We start from the raw sequence: 15,782 nt of genomic DNA, 5'->3' as shown, positions 1-15,782 counted from the left end.
GGCGGCGGCTGAGGCGGCTGCGAGAGCGGAGCGGCGGCCGGGCGCGCGGGCGGGGGAAACGCCGGCTGCACTCGGAGGCAGGCGCTCGGCAATGACACAGTAAATGCAACCCCCGGTAAGGCGCACGGCTCGTTCGGGCTTTTCCTCCTCCTCGGGCTGCATGCACGTTGCATGAATTTTCTTCGTGGCTTTTCCTTCCCTTCTCTCCAGAAGGAAAATGTGGGTGGTTTTTTTTCTTCTTCTTTCCCTCCCCTCTCCGTGTTGCATCTGGTAAGTGATGTCAGTGCAGGGGGGAAATGAATCCCTCCTCAGATTGCATATTCTAGAAGGGCTTATGTTGCAGGAAAATAAAAAAAAATAAATGGAAATGAATGCACCTGTCTAAATGCACACGTATGTTATCGCTATACTCGACCTGATCGCCTCGGTGTTGGACTCGCAGCTGGAGACCCAGAGCGGATTTCTATCCGGGGGGGACGGAGGGTGGGTGCGTGGGGGGGATCTGCTGGGTCTCCTCAGAGGTTCCCACTGGGTTTCCGGTAACTGGGCTTTTGAAGGGCAGCCCTGCCCGCCCAGAGTGTCCCCTCGACCCTGGCTGGGCAACCTCACACACCCCCACCCCCTACTGTGCCCAGATAGTTGGCGGGGCGCAGCGGCTTCATTCCAGCACTGGCCGCCCGGACTCCAGCGCCACTTTGCAAAGAAGTCTCCAGCGGTGGCTCCGGGGGCAAAAAAGACAGCCGGTCGGTGCCGAGCTCCTTCCCGGTGCCGGACTGTCTCAGTCCTCCCGATTCCAGGGCTCCCCTTTACTTGGCAATCTCTCCAACCAGCCAACTAACTGCTGACCGCTGCGCAACTGGAGGGTGGGGGACGGGGGGGGGGGTGGGATGCGCCGGGCCGAGAGCGAGGGCAGGATTGTGGAGCCTGAGCGGTGGCCGGCCTGGCGCGCGGCCGAGCGGCTCCCTCTCTTTCCCCCCGGGGGTCCTGTGAGCTGAGATTTCGCGCCGGGGCGCAGGGACCGAGAGACACCCGGAGATGGCATTTCGGGGACCGAGAAACGGCGTCCGAGGGCGCCATATTTCCAATGGTTGTAGAGGGGGAAAGGGGGAGCGATTTCTGCAGTTTTCAGGCTCCCGGGAGAGCGTGGCGACCTGCCCTCGCGAGGCAGCAGCGATTGTCACTGGGAAAGTTTGCGCGCCCAGGCAAGGCGCGGAGGCTGCTGTCCCCGCAAGGGCGCTCGGGCTGCAGCACGTCGCCAGGCCGGCCCCGGTGAGGTTTGGGGGGCGGAGAACTGTAGGCAGGGACTCAGCGTTCGCTTCGCCGGGGTCCCGGTCCGGCGGAGACGCGGCGTTCGGGCTCCCAGGCTCTGGGAACACGCCCCTCTCCCCCGCGGCCACCCCCGCCCGCGCTCCGCTGGAGCCGTGCGCTCTACGGCGTCCTGCGGCCCCGCGCTGGGTGCCGAGCGTGTCCCCGGCGCCTGGGCTCACTGGGGCGCTCGGCGGGGCGCGGGAACTCACCCTCTAGCAGGGGAAGGGGGCGCCCGGGTTCGTCGATCGGGGTGAGGGCCTGCCCTGAAGCCTCCTCCTGTCGCCTCTTTGGCCTTGGTGGCGACACCAGTGGCGCCCGCTGCTGCTGCTGCTGCTGCGTGCTTGGCTCTCACGGGGTGATGCTGAAAGGGGAGGAACGTTTTCAGAAGTTGGGGGCTTCGGGTGACAAGTGGGGGATACGTGCATTCTTGCTGTCTCCAAGCCTGGATGGCTTGGAGAACGGAAGTTGGGCCAGATTCCCTGTGGCTTGTAGTGAAAACTAGAACCCCTCCCCCCCCCCGCCCCCGGTTATTTCCAGAAAGTGAGAGTTGAAGTGTTGGTGTTTGCAAAGACACAATTAAAGACAGGAGAATGGGGTTGTTCTGGGGGAAAAAAAGGACTAAAAAGTGCCCAGAAATTACAAATAGCCTGATGTTCTCAGTACCACGTCGTTGTGAGTCCTAGCTCAGTCCATGAGTGTGCCAATGTGGTTGCTTGCACAGGCTGTCTTCCTTAGAGCCTGGAGGTAGTGACTTCTGGGGGTGGAGAAGCTGTACTTCAATTGCACTCTTTACTTTTGAAGCTAGATAATGACATCTGCTTTGTGAAGGGGCCAGGGAAGGTGTGCTTACTGCTCTGCGATGGGTTGAGTGCAAGAATGTTACAGCTTTTTCTCCTTAGTGAAACTATTATTGAATCGAGGCCATGGCCTCACGTTGGGTCTTCATTGGAGAGGATGGAAAGGAAACCTCGGGAAGGGGCTGTGTGTGGAGGGAGGGCACATCTTTAGTTCTTGGGGATGTACCTCTGGTGTTAGATATCCATCTGCAGCAGCTTTGCTTACTTGTCGCATGAAGTACCTCCATATGAATGTCACCCACTGAATTTTCCAGATTGTATCTTCCTTGATTGCTCACTTGGGACATCTGTGCAAAAACCAAGAACATAGTGATAGTGGGCTGGATATTTGCATGGATCCTTCCTTCCTTCCTTCCTTCCTTCCTTCCTTCCTTCCTTCCTTCCTTCCTTCCTTCCTTCCTTCCTCTTTCTTTCTTTCTCTATCTCTTTCTCTCTTCTCTCTTCCCTCTCTCTCCCTCCCTCCCTCCTCCTCCCCTCCCTCTCTTGCTTTCTTGCTTTCTGTGCTGGTCCTGGGGCATGAACTTGGGGCTTGGGTGCAGTCCCAGAGCTGCTTTAGTTTAAGCTAGGGTTCTACCACTTGAGCTACAGCTCCATTTCCAGATGTTTTTTGTTTGTTTGTAATGTATTGGAGGCAAGAATTTTTGTTGCCCAGGCTGGCTTCAAATCTCCATCCTCAGTCTCCTGGCAGATAGGATCACTGGCTTGAGCCACCAGTGGTTGGCTTTTCTTTCTTTTTGTCATGCAGTAGAACAACAGAAAACACTCGAGATAAGATGTCTCTGAAATTAGTATGGCTAATTTAGGAGATAAATCAGTTGCCAGGAGCCTCTACTAGTTTGTGAAGGTTCTAGTCTTATAGGCAGTACAGAAAGCCACAGAAACAAAGGGCCTCTTGAACTGGGATCAAATGTTTTCTCTCTGCCTTTCTGCCTATTAACATTTATCTAGGAAATAATTAAGAATTATCAGAGCTCTATTTTAGATACTGATGTTGTATTTCTACCTCCAAAGGGGAAGTGCATATTTTTAAACTTGACCCCGTTGAATGAATTACTGACTGGGGTAGTATGGGTATAGCTATAGGTGTGTTTTGAATTCACATTTGGCTGACATTTTGATTTACATTCTTCCTGTTTAGGGTTTGTGTAAACACTGTCTCCTAGAGTTTTTTGTGTTTTTTTTTTTCCAGTTATGGGGCCTGAACTCTGGGCCTGGGCACTGTCCCTCGGCTCTTAAGCTCAAGGCTAGTGCTCTACCACCTGAGTCACAGCGCCACTTCTGGCTTTTCTGATTATGTGGTGCTGAGGAATCGAACCCAGGGCCTCATGTATACAAGGCAAGCACTCTACCACTGAGCCACCTTCCCAGCCCCTCCTAGAGTATTTTAAAGTGAAGATAGGGTCTAGTTAGGTTGTGTGTGTGTATGTGTGTGTGTGTGTATGTGTGTGTGTGTGTGTGTATTCTATTCATTTCTTTCGTACCTCCTAATTTTATTCCTTCATCCCTTACTTGGGGTGAACAGAAGAGAAGTTTAAGACAGTTACAGGTGGTGAGCAATGAATTGTTTAATGAACTATGCTTTAACACACACACACACACACACACACACACACACACACACACACACACACACACACACACACACACACACACACACACCTAGGCCAGGTACTGGTGGCTCATGCCTGTAATCCTAGCTATTCAGGAGGCTGAGATCTGAGGATTGTGGTTCAAAGCCAGCCCTGGCAGGAAAGTCTGTGAGACTCTTATCTCCAATAAACCACCAGAAAACCAGACGTGGTGCTGTGGCTCAAGTGGTAGAGTACTAGCCTTGAGCTGAAGAGCTGAGGGACAGCGTCCAGGCCCGGAGTTCAAGTCCTATGGCTGACCAAAAAATAAAACAAAACAAAACAAAAAAACAACACCTAAAGATGTGCTTATTTATTTAAGCATTATGTTTTGTAGCTACATACATGCTACATGTATGCTTGCACATGTGTTAAATATCATATAATAAAAGTTAAAAGAGAAGCTTGTTGCAAACCTTCTAATCTTTATTCCCAAGTTTACTAACTTAGTATTTATTTTTTATGCCTTTCTTAAAATGTTATAAACTGTGTTTTGTAGCCTCTTGCCTGATTTCTTATTAGCATAACTATGTGGCCTGATTAAAATCCTTGTATTGTTTTTTTTTCCTGTTAAGATTTTCTAGCTTCAAAAGATTAGAAAATGCCTCTGTACTTTGGAAAGTTGCTTGTCAACATACCTAGGCTTTGTGTTATGTGTTATTGGGTTTGTGTGTGTGTGTGTGTGTGTGTGTGTGTGTGTGTGTGTGTATGTGTGTGATGCCTGGACTTTTAGGATAGCTACTCCAATTTATGATCTGTGACATCTTTACCCCTACAATTTGAGTCATAATGCCTTTTTTTTTTTTTTTGAGATTTTGGGTAGTGGTTAACTAATATAGGAAGTACAAAAAAAAGAGTTAAGTAATTCAAAAAAAAATTATTGGGCACAAAAAAACTTTAAGAAGAAAAATATAAAAAGCAAGCCAGAATTAGAGCTTAAGATATCCAACTGGTGCTTTTTAATTACAGTACTTCCCCAGAACTTTTTAATCCTATTGCTTTTATATTTAATAAGGAGACCAGTTAAAACATAAGCCAAATAAAACTATTGCAAATAATGGGGATGAATGGTGGGTACAACCATATGTTTTTCCTAAAGTTAAAAGAGTTAAGGAATTTGAAGTCTGCCAAATTCCCCTGAGTCCCCTACAACAAGCAGGCAATTTTGAAAGGTAAGGAAGTCTTGGAGAGAGACTGGGACTAAACAAAAGCAATAAAAAAAGAAAATGCTTAAGTTAGGCCCCTCTTGTAGCTCGATGATCTGACAATCTTTGGCTCAGTGGCAGGTGCCCTTTGAATGACAGCTGGTGGACAAGAAAGGTTGGGTACAAATGCTTTGTATTTATTTGTATTATGCCTTTATTTATGTGTGGCCCAGGGCTATGAATCAGGACTGGGCTCATTTGCTGCCCATTTCACAGCAAATTTTCAAAGTCAGTGCCAAGACCATGGTTTTGCTTTTTTTCCTCTCTTAACCAGCAATTTAATTTCAGCCAAACCAATGCTGTTCTACAAATGTAGAACAAGTAAATGAACATTTATGTTTCCTTTCTACTTTTCTAGCTGTGGTTTTAACAAATAGATTTCTCTTTGTCTGCTGTTCACTCACTTAGCACATGTTCCAGAGGGTTTGTCATATCCTTCTGCTAACACAACCCTTGCTCAAAGCCCACACATTGTGTCCCCAGAGAGTGATACTCCCTTGTACTTTGTGTCTCTGATGAATAGAGGAGGAGGGGGAGAGTATGTTATTAAATGATATGTGAAGCACGCCACAGTCAAAGACGAAGAAAGGAATCTCAGAAGGAGAGATGCAAAGAAGACATGCCAACACAAAAAAGTTCCAGCCTCCCTCGTGGTCAGAGAAATGCAAATTGAAAATTAAGCCCATTGGCAGAATGCTGGCCTTCCAAACACAAGGCCCTGAGTTGAAACCCCAGTACCATCAAGCAAAACAAAACAAAACAACACCCTGAAGCTCATTGTTTTGGCATACCTTGTAAAAGGTTGGTAACATCTGCTAGATGTGGCTGGGGCAGTTCTCTTGATTGTGGGTAGTCCTGGCAATTACAACTAACTTTAGGGGAAGGGCTCTTAAGAGAGGATATATGTGAACATTTGGAACCTGCAAGCCATAGACTATGAACTCCACATTTAGAGTCCTGCTTTACAGAAGTTAAAAAGTGACAGCAAATAATAGGAACTTGTGGTTCCCGTCTTTATTCTGGCTATTTGGAAAGCTGAGATCTGAGTATCCCTGTTCAAAGCCATCCTGGCAGACAAACTTGAGAGATTCTTCTCCAATTAACCAGCAAAAAAAAAAACCTGGAAGTGGAGTTATAGCTCAAGTGATAAAATCCCAAGCCTTAAGTCAAAAAGCTAAATCAGAAAGCTAAGTGAGAGCATGAGGTCCTGAGTTCAAGCCATAGTACAGGACAAAACAAAACAAAATGAAAGCAAAATAGAAATGCTGGCAAGTAAAGATCTATGTGAGAATTTGTTTTTGGACTGGAGATTAAATCCAAGGCTTTGTTCATAGTGTGCAAGCACTCTGTATAAGGATGTTTATTATGGGATTATTATAGTAAATAACCTAGAAGCAGCTGGGTGTCAGTGGCTCACATCTGTAATCCTAGCTATCAGGAGACAGATCTGAGGATCATGGTTCAAAGCTAGCCCAATCAGGAAAGTCCATGAGACTCTTATCATCAATTAACCAGCAAAAAGCTGGAAGTGGAGCTGTGACTCAAAGTGGTAGAGGGCTGGCATTGAGCAAAAAGTTAAGGGACAGCACCTAGTTCCTGAGTTCAAGCCCCAGTACTAGCCCCCAAGATAAAATAACTAAATTTAGCAATGGAAAGGAGGAGATAATTAGTCTTTTCTATATATATCTTAATTACTACACTTGTTCTAACATGCAGACATTTCTATATGAAACCAGCTTTAAAAAAATGATTCCATTAATAAGTAGGAAAACCAACAGGGACCATTCTGGCAAAAAAGAGAAAGGAGGAGGAGGAGGAAGAAGAGGAGGAAAAGGAGGACATGGTGGTGGCTGGAAAGCAATCATGCTCACTTTCTCTGATGCCTTCTACAGCAATCTCTCATCTTTTTTGGACATTTTTAATTACTTGTGTTCTAACATTGCAGAGCTTCCCAACTTTCCACAGCATACATATCCTCAATGTAAAAAAGAGCTTGAGGAAAAGTTGCTTATCCCTGACTCACAAAGAGAAAAGAATAACTCAGCTCTTACATACTTTCTTTGCCTAAACTTTGTCAGATCTGCCATTGCTTGAGGGAAAGCCATTGGTGGCTCTTGGGGGAAGAGAGATCTTCCAGCACATTGAGGAGTGTTACTAGGTGTAGCAGACCTTTTCAAACTTGGCTTTCTTTCTTTCTTTTTTGCCAGCCCTGGGGCTTGAACTCAGGGCCTGAACTGTCCCTGAGCTTCTTTTGCTCAAGGCTAGTGCTCTATCACTTGAGCCACAGTGCCACTTCCAGCTTTTTCTGTTTATGTGGTACTGAGGAATGGAACCCAGGGCTTCATGCATGCTAGGCAAGCACTCTACCACTAAACCACATTCCCAGCCCTTGGCTTTCTTCTTTGAGGCCCGAGAAAGGTTCTGCTTGATCATAGAATCCATGTTTTCTTCCACACTCTCTTTAGTTAAGCTAATGGTGTACTTGTGCCATTTTAAACTTGCCTCACTGGGATTTTTGAAATCTGAAAAAAATGGGTGAGTGTTTAGCAGTTACAACTCAAACTTTGAAAAGCAATGAAACCTCTTCCTACATTAAAAAACAAACAAACAAACAAAAAATTCTGTGAATCTTGGTGGGATTTCCAGACTCAACCTAGAAGATAGCACAGTTGGAAATATATGTTTGAGATTAGAATTAAACTGCATCAGAATCAAGGGCTGGCGTGGCAGCTTATAACTGTAATTAACCCCAGCCACTGAGGATTTACAAGAAGGAGGATCACAGTCTGAGAGCAACTTGGGCATAAAGCTCAAGACTATTTGAAAAATAAGCTAATGCCCAAAGGGCTGAAAACATGATTTGAGTGGTAGAATGGTACAAAGCCCTGAGTTCGAATCACAGCACAACCAATTTTTTTTTGAAAAATTAAAGAAATAAAATGCAATAGAATCATGTTGATGGCTTGTTAAAACCCAAATTGTTGAGCCTGAGTTTCCAATTCTGTTTAGGGCTTAGGTGAGGGCTGATCACATGCATTTTAGCAAAGAGAGGCTGAGCTTCCTGACTGGAGACCACATTTGACCACCATTCCTTTGGAAGAAGCAGTTACTCTGTTTTGTAGAATTTGTGCCCTACCCTAAGTGTGGGCAAAAAGTCAGAATCTCAGTCAGAGCAATTTAATTTGATTTTTATCAAATTCACCAGGCTGAAATAAATAAATATTTGAGTTACATGCTTTTGTTTATTGTAGGGTTGAGAGAATCTATTCATTTTTATTTTTCTATGTTGATCTTGGGGTTTGAATTCAGGTTCTGGGCATTGTCCCTGAGCTTTTGTGCAAGCAAGGCAAGCACTCTACTACTTGAGCTGCAGCTCTACTTCTGGCTTTTTTGGTAATTAATTGGAGATGAGAGTCTCATGGGCTTTCCTAACTTGGCTGGCTTCAAACCTCCATCCTCAGATCTCAGTCTCCTGAGTAGCTAGGATTACAGGCATGAGCCACCAGCACCTGGCTTTGATAGTTCTTTTTTGAATCCATTCCACTCTGGCATTTGCCTCACTCCTTTGCTGAAACATTTCTTTTTTTCCTTTCTTTTTCTTTCCTTTGTATTGGGAGTTAAACTCAGGTCCTTGTACTTGCTTGTCAGGTAGGAGCTTGGCTTTTTACTGGTTAGTGATAGAGTATAGTGGACTTTTATGCCTAGACTGTCTTTGAACCTCTGCATCTCAGCCTCTTGGGTGGCTACGATTACAGGCTTGAGCCACTGGCACCTGACTTGAAACCTTTCTTTCTTTCTTTCCTTCTTTCTTTCCTTCCTTCCTTCCTTCCTTCCTTCCTTTCTTTCCTTCCTTCCTTCCTTCCTTCTTCCTTCCCTCCTTCCTTCCTTCCTTTCTCTCTTTCTTTCTTTCCTTCCTTCCTTTCTCTCTTTCTTTCTTTCTTTCCTTCCTTCCTTCCTTCCTTTCTTTATTTTTTTTCTTTCTTTCTTTCCTTCCTTCCTTCCTTCCTTCTTCCTTCCCTTCTTCCTTCCCTCCTTCCTTCCTCTCTCTTTTTCTTTCTCTTTCTTTCTTCCTCTCTTTCTTTCTCTTCCTTCCTTCCTTCCTTTCTTTCCTTCTTTCTTTCTTTCTTTCTTTCTTCTTTCCTTCCTTCCTTCCTCCCTTCCTTCCTTCCTCCCTTCCTTCCTTCCTCCCTTCCTTCCTTCCTTCCTTCCTTCCTTCCTTCCTTCCTTCCTTCCTTCCTTCCTTCCTTCCTTCCTTTCTTTCTTTCTTTCTTTCTTTCTTTCTTTCTTTCTTTCTTTCTTTCTTTCTTTCTTTCTTTCTTTCTTTCTTTCTTTCTTTCTTTCTTGTCGGTCATGAGTCTGAACTCTGGGCCTGGGTGCTGTCCCTCAGCTCTTAAGCTCTAGGCTAGCACTCTGTCACTTGAGCCATAGCGTCACTTCCAGCTTTTTCTGCTTATGTGGTGCTGAGGAATGGAACCCAGGGCCTCATGCATGCAAGGCAAGTGCTCTACCACTGAGCCACCTTCCCAGCCCATGAGCCACCTCTCAGCCCTATTTTTTTGTTTAAGACTGGGACTCAAACTTGGTATCTGACAGTTTCTCTCACTTGCTGGCCCTATACCACCTGAGCCACACCTCCAACCCCTCATTTCTTAAAGTACCAGAAGCATCCAAGTGGCCAAGGGCATCCAAGGGCAAACTGGTAGTGGGCTTCTTCAGCCTCTCTGTGGCACTTAGCAGGTGATTGCCTGCTCTTTGGGACACCACCCCCATACCTGGATGCTCCAGAGCTTGCTTTCTTGCTAGACATTGTTTTCTTAGTTTATGAAAGTTGGGCTGCACTGTCATATGTCACTGCATTTAGAAATCTCCTCCAAGCCGGGTGCTGGTGGCTCATGCCTGTAATCCTAGCTACTCAGGAGGCTGAGCTCTGAGGATCCAGGTTCAAAGCCGGCCCAGACAGGAAAGTCCGTGAAACTCTTATCTCCAATAAACCACCAGAAAACCGGAAGTGGCGTTGTAGCTTAAGCAGTAGAGGGCTAGCCTTGAGCTGAAGAGCTGAGGAACAGCGCCCAGGCCCAGAGTTCAAGCCCCATGACTGACCAAAAGAAAAAAAAAAAAAGAAACCTCTTCCAGTCTTAGTTCTTGAGGGGTAATTGCTGGCATCTTCTGGCTCCACTCTCAACTTCCTTGTCATTCTGTGATATCACAGATGTGATTAATATATTATCCATTTCATGGCATTTAGCATATAAGCTCTAGAAGAGAAACCACCGTCTACTGCTGGGTTCCCAGATATCTATGTCACTGCTTGTGTTGAATGTAAATAGTACATTCTCAACAACAACAAAAAATTAATGAATAATTGATGAAGAGTCTTCTTGGTTTCAGAAGTTAGCCTTGGATGAGGAGTCTTCCAGACTGAGCCAAGAAGAGCATCCTGTTAGATGGATAAGTAGTGTTTTGTGGTATATTATTTTAAGTCACATGCTGTGAGCTGGGGGTCAAGTATCCAGTGAATGAGCACATCTTTGCTAAATCCTTGTTGAATGACAGGAGGCACTTGTAGGAGACAGCTCAACAGAGACAAATGCTTGCCTCTCTCTTGTTTATCTCTAAAGAGGGGGCACTTAAGATGTCTTCTTGGTAACTTTTGTTGCTGGATTGAAGACGATAAATTGACTTGTCTGAAGTGTTTGTCACTGACCTTAATGTTCTGGCAAATCACTGGTCCCCAGAGACCACTTGACCACAGGGAGAGACTTCTCATAGGCTTAGCCCATTGAGGAATGAAGCAGATGGGTGGGTTTGTGCTGTGACTCCTCCCATTACAGCTTGCTCAAGCTAGAATCCAGTTTAAAGAGCCCTAACGCTTGACATGTTTAAAGGAAAACTCCTCCCTTCTCTTTTCCATTTGTTTTGCCTCCAGATTGCTCATTTCATGACTTGGCACCTGTCTCTAGTCCCTAATTTGATTTGAGTGTAGCTACAACCAAGTGTGGCCCTAGGTCACACATGACAAATCCTCGAAGGGGAGCATGGATTATTCCTGGGTTTGAGCCACTTTAAGAGGCTTAGTATTCTCCTTGAAGGATTCCCTACTGGCCTCACACTTGTCACTCCCTCCCTGGGTTAAAGGAGCTTCCCAGTGGGTAACATGTCCACCTAGATAGCTCAAGGCATCATCCACAAAGGAGTTTGGTTTAATACCCAAGAAGAGAAAACTTTTGTTCTTATGGGATATCTGAGCTCTATTTGAAGGAAGTTTATTCCTTATTAGTATTACTATTATTAGAGAAGGGATGGTTATAGGTTGGCCTCTACTTTAATAGGGAAAGGAGAAAGGATTAGAGAGGCTTCTGGCAGACCTGGCATTGGAGCCCCATCTTGCTGAAGATCCTCAGCTGATTTCTCCTTTTTTTGGGGGGGGGGAATGTGGTGTTGGACTTGGAGAAGTATGTTAAACTGCTAATTGCTAATGTGTACTGGACTCACAGAACCAAATCTCAAAGGGAGAGGTTGCACCCTAGGGCAGATCTTAGGTGAGGCTGTCTAAAAAGGATGTGGAGAAGGTAAAGGCAGTCCCTTGCTGGCCTGCATACTGGGCAGACCCAGACTCTTTGGGATGCAGAACAACCATCTTCACAGGGTCCCAGTTTGCTCCTGGCTCTATAGTTACTAAGTGAGACCCTGTAGGGTTCCACTCTTATGCACATAGAAAGGGCTTTTAATAAAAAGCCCTTTGGGGCTTTTTCCCTTTGGGGAAATTTAATTTTCTGGTAGTTTTCCAATGGTTTTTTTTGTCGTACTTATATGAGAAGGAAAACTGCATTTGGTTTGAGAAAATTGCCTTTCTCAGGGGCTTTTATTATTAGGGTCTCTTGGTGAAGTTACAGCTTAGGTGTGCAGGACAGGATATGCTAGATTTAACCAGCTCCCAGACAAGCTAATGGGCAGCCAGAGGATGACCTTGAGTCTGCTCTGACTGCAAGGTGTGAGCTGGCCAGGTAGGGGTGACTTTGAAGTTGCAGTTGTAAAAGATGGTAGATCACTTGCTGTTTTTACTGGTGCACTTGGGGGTGGTGTGTGGTCTCATCCTGTGATGGTTGCCACAAACTCAAGACTGCACAGTGGAGCCTGCAGATGCCTTGCAGCTCCCTCTCTGATGTATGTTATCATAAGGCCTTTCCGTGGATCTGAAGTTTTGTAAATGTGCCTGGCAACCACTTGAGCAACAACTTAACTTCTGAACCACCTCTAAAATGTGTCCATTAGCATACGGATGATAACCCACACTCAGGACCAATGTCCAAGTGATTCACCATCTTAACATATTTCTTGGAGCGTGTCCTGGGCTCACCACCTCTGGGTTACCTGGGATTTAAGATAAACATTGTAGTTGTATGATGCTCAGAGATTCTGATTCGATAAGACTATTAGGAGCACAAGAACTTGTAGTTTTCATCATCAGAAAATTGTTAGGTCTACTGGTTTGAATACTGCTGAACCAGGACTTGACAATCACATCTCTCCACACATAAGAATTACAGATGTGGATTGTTCTTAGCAGCATGTGTTTCTGGTTTGTGAGGCTGTTGGTCTAGTCCAAAGCTACCAGGGCTTTCTCCTGCAGTAAATTCAATAGATTTCTAGATAGCATTTTTGTTTTTGAAGTATCACATTCTACCTTTAAAAAAAAAAAAAAAACAAACCTAAGCACATGTAATTCTTTTTTTTTTCTTTTTTTCTTTTTTTCCAGTCCTGGAGCTTGAACTCAGGGTCTTGACTCTGTCCCTAAGCCTCTCTGTGCTCAAGTCTAGTGCTCTACTACTTGGACCACAGCACCACTTCTGGCTTTTTCTGTTTATGTGGTACAGAGGAATCAAACCCAGAGCTTTATGCATGCTAGGCAAGCATTCTACCACTTTCATATTTCCAGCCTGTAATTTTGTGTGTGTGTATGTGTGTGTGTGTGTGTGTGTGTGTGTGTGTGTGTGTGTGTGTGTGTGTGTGTGTGTGTGTGTGTGTGTGTTTTGTGACTTGAACTCTGGGCCTGGGCACTGTCCCTCAACTCTTCAGCTCAAGGCGAGTGCTCTACCACTTGAGCCACAGCACCACTTCCCGTTTTCTGGTGGCTAATTGGAGATAAAGAGTCTCGGGGACTTTCCTTGCCTGGGCTGGCTTTGAACTGCGATCCTCAGGTCTCAGCCTCCTGAGTAGCTAGGATTACAGGCATAAGCCACTGGTGCCCAGCTGTAATTCATTTTTAAGGTAAGTCTTAAAAAGTTATGTTCCTTGGGGCTGGGAATGTGGCTCAGTGGTAGAGTGCCTGCCTAACATGCATGAAGCCCTGGTTCAATTCCTCAGTGCCACATAAACAGAAAAAGCCAGAAGTGGTGCTGTGGCCCAAGTGGTAGAACACTAGCCTTGAGCACAGAGAGGCTCAGAGACAAAGCCTAGGTCCTGAGTTCAAGCCCTAGGACTGGGCTTAATTCAAGGAAGCTCTGTGGTTTTAAATCGCATAAGTGGTTAGGAATAGCCTTTGATGAAAATGCTTGTATTCCTGAGCTCTGTATACAAACTTCAAAATTGGTAAAAGCTTGCAAATGGGAAAGGAAGGTGATTCAGATGTGAACAACAGTAGGTTTTGAATATAGATTGTTCTCAGCAGCATTTGTTTTCCCTTTCTGGGTTGTGATACTATTTTGGCCTAGTCTATAGTTTTTAATCATAACTTTTTTTTTGGTGGGGGGCACCATTCCTGAGCACTGTCCTGGGCACTGTCCCTGAGCTTCTTTTACTCAAGGCTAGCATTCTACAGTGCCAATTCTGGCCTTTTCCATGTATGTGGTACTGAGGAATTGAACTCAGGACTTCATGTATGCTAGGCAAGCACTCTACCACTGAGCCACATTTCCAGCCCCATAATTACTACATTTGTTAAAATGTGTACTGACTGCCAATACAATAGATTTTGGTAATCTACATCCATACTTGGCAGGTATTTTAGCAACTGATCATCCTCTCTGAAGATAGTATTTTCAGTTCTATGTTCTTCCTTCTGGCAAAATGGAGACTGGTGGGGGAGAATGATGATGAAAGGGGTGATGTTGATCAAGATGCATTGGACTCACACACTGACATGTTGAACTGAAATCCCTCTTTGTGTAACTGCTTAAAAAATAGCAATAAAGAATAGAGACCCTTCCTGTTAGAAAAGGGAACCAAAATTAATTCTATGTCATTGAGACATATATTTATTTAATGTATTTTTGTGCCAGTGTTGGAACTTGAAATCAGGGCTTAGAAGCTGTCTCTTAGCTTTTTCACTCAAGGCTGGTATTCTACCACTTGATCCACACCTCCACTTCTGGCTTTTTTGCTAGTTAATTGGAGGTAAGAGTCTTGCGGACTTTCTTTCCAGAGCTGTCTTAGAACTGTGATCCTCAGATCTCAGCTTCCTGAGTAGCTAGGATTATAGGTGTGGGCCACCAGTGTCAAACTGTGTGGGAGCTTTGAGTAAAGAATGGAAGGAAAAGTTGAGGGGCACACAAACTTCTCTGGTTATATGACTCATCCAAGTACTTTTTCAGTTTACTACTTTACTACAAATTTCCAGGCCTAAGTGTGGAATGTTTGACTAGTTCCCTCATGAGATTCTTAACTGGGATATTTTGGATTTGATTTCAAATTGCAACTTAAGGTTGACCCATGCATGGACTGGTGAAATTTGCACCACCTGGAAACCCATTGGAACCATAGAATCTCAGATTTCCCCCAGATATAGGCTAAACCAGTGTGTGTGTGTGTGTGTGTGTGTGTGTGTGTGTGTGTGTGTGTGTGTGTGTGTGTGTGTGTGTGTGTGTGTGTGTGTGTGTGTGTGTGTGTGTGTGTGTGTGTGTGTGTAGGTCTTGGGGCTTGAACTCAGAACTGAGACACTATCCCTGAGCTTTTTCACTCAAGGCTAGTAAACAGTGTGTGTGTGTGTGTGTGTGTGTGTGTGTGTGTGTGTGTGTGTGTGTGTGTGTGTGTGTGTGTGTGTGTGTGTGTGTGTGTGTGTGTGTGTGTGTGTAGGTCTTGGGGCTTGAACTCAGAACTGAGACACTATCCCTGAGCTTTTTCACTCAAGGCTAGTAAACTCTCCACTTGAGTCACACCTTTACTTCTGGCTCTTTGCTGGTTAATTGGAGATAAACACTTCACAGGCTTTCCTGACCTGGTTGGTCTTGAATCTCAGTCCTCAGATCTCAGCCTCCCAATTCACTAGAACTCCAGGCCTAACTCACCAGTGCCTGGCTCCTCCAGACTCTTAAATCCTCCTTCTTCAAAGTCAGAGAAATTACCCTGCAAGGTACTTGCCAAATGGTGTGAAATAAGTGTCCATGCATATTTCCAAAAAGACAATTAGAAGCTTATTTGCGGAAACTAAAGGCCTGCTGTGCTCAACATTACTCAGGGAGAGCTCAGTGCCAATTTGGGAATGTCTCTTGGGGGCTTTTTCTCATCCCAGCCCCAGCTCAGAGAGACTGAATGAGGCAAGTGGAGAGACTGCCAGGCTCCAGACAGTGGAGGACCGACAGGCAGGACAAGCAAAGAGAGCATGTTCACCAGAAAGAAATGCACAGTGCTCCGGTCCCTGTCGATTCTCTAAGGAGAATTGAAATCCTTGCAGATAAAATCAAGAGGAAAAGGAAAGATCATTATAAATTCATTAGCCCCTCGAATCATATTACTAGTAGTCCTGTTGTCCTGGCCTGGTAGACTTGGAATGAGGTTAGGGCTTCCCT

General features: G+C 45.2%; 1 protein-coding gene across 3 annotated transcripts in view; it reads left to right on the top strand.

The window, feature by feature from the left end:
• Positions 1-36: 36 nt before the first annotated feature.
• The window catches only part of Tln2 (talin 2), a 340,789-nt gene continuing 325,043 nt past the window's right edge, over positions 37-15,782 (top strand). For all 3 annotated transcript variants that reach the window (XM_069995254.1, XM_069995253.1, XM_069995252.1), the window contains exon 1: positions 37-115. The gene's annotated coding sequence lies outside the window, so the exon portion shown is untranslated. The remainder of the gene's footprint in view (positions 116-15,782) is intronic.

Source organism: Dipodomys merriami, unplaced genomic scaffold, assembly GCF_024711535.1.
Source record: "Dipodomys merriami isolate MVZ:Mamm:240054 unplaced genomic scaffold, mDipMer1.0.p SCAF_48, whole genome shotgun sequence".
NCBI classification, from domain to species: Eukaryota; Metazoa; Chordata; class Mammalia; order Rodentia; family Heteromyidae; genus Dipodomys; species Dipodomys merriami.
Note: the sequence above shows the minus strand (reverse complement) of the source record. Positions and strands in the feature narration are given on the sequence as shown.